We start from the raw sequence: 4,968 nt of genomic DNA on the forward strand, positions 1-4,968 counted from the left end.
GTCTCCGCAGGTCATGGGGGGATAGACGCTGCTGCCTTTGTTTGGCCCTGGTCCTCGCAGCTCAGAAAGGAAGCAGGATCTCGATACGCTGTATGAGCTGAAGTGCAAAGCTCAGCAGATTAGGAACAAGTTTGGGCCCTGAGCACTTGTCAGCCTCTCCAGTTTTTTCATCCATAAAACGGGAACCAACCTGCACCCCTCCACAGGGCTCCATGGCCAGGAGCACCACAGTGGTAAAGATATCTGGGACTCCTGGGACAGGAGGTCGTCTTAGCCCTGAAAACAATCAGGTATTGACTAAGAAGATGTTACAGGACTTAGTAAGAGCAGTGGACCCTCATGAACAGGTGGATGGAGATGTGGAGGACATGCTGCAGCAGATCCCTGAAGACTTTATCAAGAGTGAGGTGACAGCAGCCAGCCAGCTTGCTCAGCACCGGAAGTCCAGCGCCCCGGAGGTCAAAGACGTCAGGCTGCACCTAGAGGGCCAGGGGAGCACGTGCATCCCAGGATTCCGCTCCGAAGAAAGCCGGCCCTACAAAAAACTTGCACCACAGAAGCACATGAGCGGAGAATGGCAGTGATCTGGAAAACAACTAAGCAGTAACACACAGAAAGGTCAAGGTATGGACATGTCCAACATACTTGGAGATACTTGAGCTGAGACCTCAGCCATCTCAGCCTTGGAGTTTGTATGTTTTTGTTTTCTTTTAATGCTTTACACGAAGCATGCATTTCTTAGCAACAGTGCGGCGATATCTATAATGACTGGGAGGATCGATCAAAACAATGAAGCATCCTACCCCACCCCCAAAGATTTTTTCCAAAAATGTTGATCACATTTTTAACATGTTTAATTAAACAATGTAGACATTATTCTTCACTGGCCTCTATGACAGTCAAAATGTCACTTTCAGTTCAGCTTTTCGTGGAGGTTGTATATTGTAAAAATATATGATTTAATAATAAATTTAATAAAGTAGATCAATTTGTCTAAGGTAAATGAGAGCAGATAAATATAGACATAGCTATTCATAGCTTCAAAGTACACAGCTTCCAGAAATATTTTGAAATTTTACTTAAAATACATAATAAATAATCGTAGGAAAATCTAAATTGAAAGTTAGTACACATTTATTTATTTATTTATTTATTTATTTATTTATTTATTGCAGACCCGGGGATTGAACTCAGACCTTTGCGCTTGCAGAACTGGGGATTGAACTCAGGCCTTTTGCGCTTGCCAGGGAAGCACTCATTGCACTGAGCCATCTCCCCGGCCCCCACATTTAAATTTTTTTAAAAAGAGAGATACTATAGTGTACTACTGTGTCATTCCTATTGCTCCATAGAACATGAACAAAATCAAACCATTTTATAAAGAGACTAATGCTTTATATGTATCTGTGAAAAAGTTCTTTATTACACAGAAAAAAAGTCAGAAGTGAAAATAAGAGTTTTGCAAATGAAAAGGTGCCAAGCTGCAAACATTTCAGCAGCACAAGAAATCAATGAATTATTAAGTTAAACTTTCATTTTAAAAACTAGATTTATGTTTAGGACTATAAGCACATACTGAAGATGGATAATAATATAACTGCAATTCAAAAGAGCCACAGAAAGTTACCCAAGTCAAATATGTCCTGAGGGATAATGACATCATTTTACAGAATAATTTTAATTACATATTTGAACATAGCAGCATAAATTCAAGCTTTTCAATTGATATTAATGTGTTCAGCCATGCTTCCTCTTATCAAAGGCCAGTAGAAAAGTTTACATACCTCTAAGTTTTTTACAACTATGTTGCTTCAGATTTAAGGAAAGTAAGGACAAGACCCTGACATAGTCATGATACAATAATGAAGGCACAGCACTTTCAACGCAGAGTTGCCATTTGGATTTTACAAATCATTCCTGTTTTAGTCTTCCAATCCAAAATATTAGGTCTAAGCGGTTCACTTCCGGTCAGTTCCTTGAAATAACAACACAACCATGACCAGCTTAGGACAAGCTGTTTCAACACATTTGACAACTTTAATTGCTCCGCAGGTGAAAGCTTGCTCTGGCTATGCAGATGTGCATGGGCTCACCTTTACTGGTCCCTGGGCTACACCTCACTGCCCACGGTCAGTTCTACTGCATAGTTGTGAAGGCAGATCAGTCACATGGTGAAGGCCCTTAACACTTGTGTTCAGTCCTTGTTAACATCTGCTTTAAGTATCCCATTTCTAAACACACAGTATGTCAAGGCATTAGTGAATTATTTATATTTTGGACCACAGTTTAACTCTTCTCTCACACTCACTGCAAAGTTATCATTATTTGCTTCTGGTTTTTGGGGAAAATAAAAAGCAAATGAGGAGGGGGCTGGGGAGATGGCTCAGTGGAATAAGCGCTTCCCTGGCAAGCGCAAGGGCCTGAGTTCAATCCCCGGTTCTGGGAAAAAAAAAAAAAAAAAAAAAAAAAAAAAACTATTCTAATTTATGGGGCTGGTGAGATGGCTCAGTGGTCTAAAGAACCTACTTAGAACAAGCTTAGCAAAGCACAGGGACCGCGGTTCAATCCCCCAGCACCACATGCCAGCCCGCCCCGCATCCTGGTGGGCTGAGCTGGCCACACACACATAAATAAATAAAATTTAAAAAAAAAAAAGTAAATGAGGTAGAAAGTAGATGTCATAGAAAAAGAAGTGAAAAAATTTGCATATCAATCAGGATGAAGATAGATTAAAGAATTATTTAAAAAGTCAGAGTCAGAAAGAACTATTTCTAGGAGAAACAATGGAAAAAGCTGCTTTAAGTCTAATAATATAATATTTCAAAATAATTTATTTTATGGGTTGCTTGCCTTTGTATATTTTTTAGCAATTTATATCTAAAATTCGTGTCTCACTATAACAGCAAAATACAACATTTAACAGCGTGTTATTTGCAGATCTAGTTGAAGACCTCAAGATCAATTTATTCTGCCTTTCCAATGATCTTTAGTCCCAGTTTGCTTAGTGGAGCAGCTGCACATTTAGCACATTCACCGAGGGAGGCCACGGTAGGAGTTACCGGAATGGCCAGGAAGAAGCAGAGGTTGACAGAAACAAGGTAAGACTCTTCTCTGATCCAGTTACTCTTCTCTCATTTCAGGGATGAATACGCAACACGCAAAATGAAGGAAGGAAAGGTTTACTCAGCTGCAGTTACTGGAGAGAAACACTTGAAAGCAGACTGGCCCAAGGCTGAGAGCGACCTTTCCTGGTGCTGCAGAGAGCAGAGAGCGAAACGCAAGGGTAGCAGCAACAGAATGGCGAGAGAGGAAGTCTGTCTCTCTTAAATTGCATGCAGCCTGTCCTGCCCCAGACTGGGGGAGGGGCTCACACTCATAATCCAGGCAGTACTAAAACCCATAATCCCAGTGGATCATGAGTTAATATCAAACTCTACAAGTCCTGCTCTATGACTTCATAAGGATTTGGGGGATAACTAGACACAAACCATAACCTTCTGCCCCTGGAGCCCCAAAGACTCATGCACATCCCTTTGTGCAAAGACATTTTAGACCAGTTCTAAGAGTTGCTAATGTCTCAACAGTTTCGGCATTGCTGAAAAGTCCAAATCCCAAGTCTCCTCCAAGATCCAAGGTGAACTCTTAGCTGTGAGCCCCTGTACAAAAGAAAAGTTAAACAATTTCAAAATTCAAAGGCACAAGATAAATGTTACCATTCCAAAAGTTGCAACAATAGGGGAATACAAAACATTGGGATCAACATGAGTTCAAAATCCAGCAGGGCAAACATTAAATCCTGTAGCGCCACGTGGAATATCTGCAGCACCCTGTGCTGAGTTGTGAGCTCCCAAGGCCTTACACGGCTCCGCCCCATGGCACTCCTGGTGGTAGCTCCCAGGGCTTCTCTCTTAGGCTGTATCTGCTTCCTCTTTGCAGTTTCCCTTAGATGATCCACATTCCTGGCTTTTCCAAACTTCTGGGGTTTTCACTGCACATTAAGCTACTCACTCTCTGCTTGACACACTGCACTCTCGGGGGCACACTGCCTGGCCTCCCAGGCCTTCTTCTGAAACCGAAGTGGATGTTGTAATTCAAACATGAGGCAGGTTTGAAAAGAAGAGAAGCGCTTTCTTTTAGCTGGTACCCAGCGGCAGACACCCCGGCAAGATGCTGAGGTGCATGCCGGGAGGATGGTTTAAATATTGGGTATTTAAACCAATAAACCACAAAAGTTGATATCAAGGGTTCATCTAGGGGCTACAGTTGAAAAATAACCTGTTTCTAATGAACAGTAACAGGTGCAGTGGTGGGAACAGTTTGTAGCTGGGAACGAGGGCAAGATCAGAGCATTGGGCTGGAACTAGATTCAGGTGTGCACAAAGGGCAGCATGAGAAGGGCCCAACTGCAGGTTCTCAAGTAGAGAGCGGGGCACAGTGGAAAGTCACAGCATTTAGAATGGTGCATACAGAACAAGATGGCGGCGCACATGTCAGGTTATAACAGTTAATAAAGTTACAGTGGGAGCATACAGAGTTACAAAATTGGAATCAATTGCACAGGTTATAACAGTGGAAGCCTTAAACTCAAAAACCCTGCATTCTGCAAGCACCAAATACCAACGCCACAAGGATGATGCCAAGGGCTGCTGCTAGCTGGAGCAGTAGCCAGCCTTTCTTCTCTCTTGGCTGTAGGGGTGGAATGCCGGGATTGCTGAGCAGTCTGACCCTGATTCTGAGGAACAAATTCTATGTGCTGGTGCCATTTTGGAACCAGGTGTGGCTGCTGCCACCATTCTGGAACTTGGTGCTTCACGGCTGTCTCCCAGAGGCAAAGTCTCTCTTTCTTGCAGTTATGAGGCTGCTAAGGGTGGAGACTTTTGTCCTCAGAGATACCTTCAGGCCATCCTTTCAATTCTCTGGTTCCAGTAATGGAGAGCCTCTCAGCTCTCTCTTTGCATTCCCAGCTTC

General features: G+C 42.8%; 1 pseudogene; it reads left to right on the top strand.

Moving 5' to 3' along the window:
- Window positions 1–212: 212 nt before the first annotated feature.
- Window positions 213–584, top strand: LOC101568344 (annotated as a pseudogene).
- The last annotated feature ends 4,384 nt before the right edge of the window (window positions 585–4,968 follow it).

Source organism: Octodon degus, unplaced genomic scaffold (assembly GCF_000260255.1).
Source record: "Octodon degus isolate 3935 unplaced genomic scaffold, OctDeg1.0 scaffold00143, whole genome shotgun sequence".
Classification (NCBI taxonomy): Eukaryota; Metazoa; Chordata; class Mammalia; order Rodentia; family Octodontidae; genus Octodon; species Octodon degus.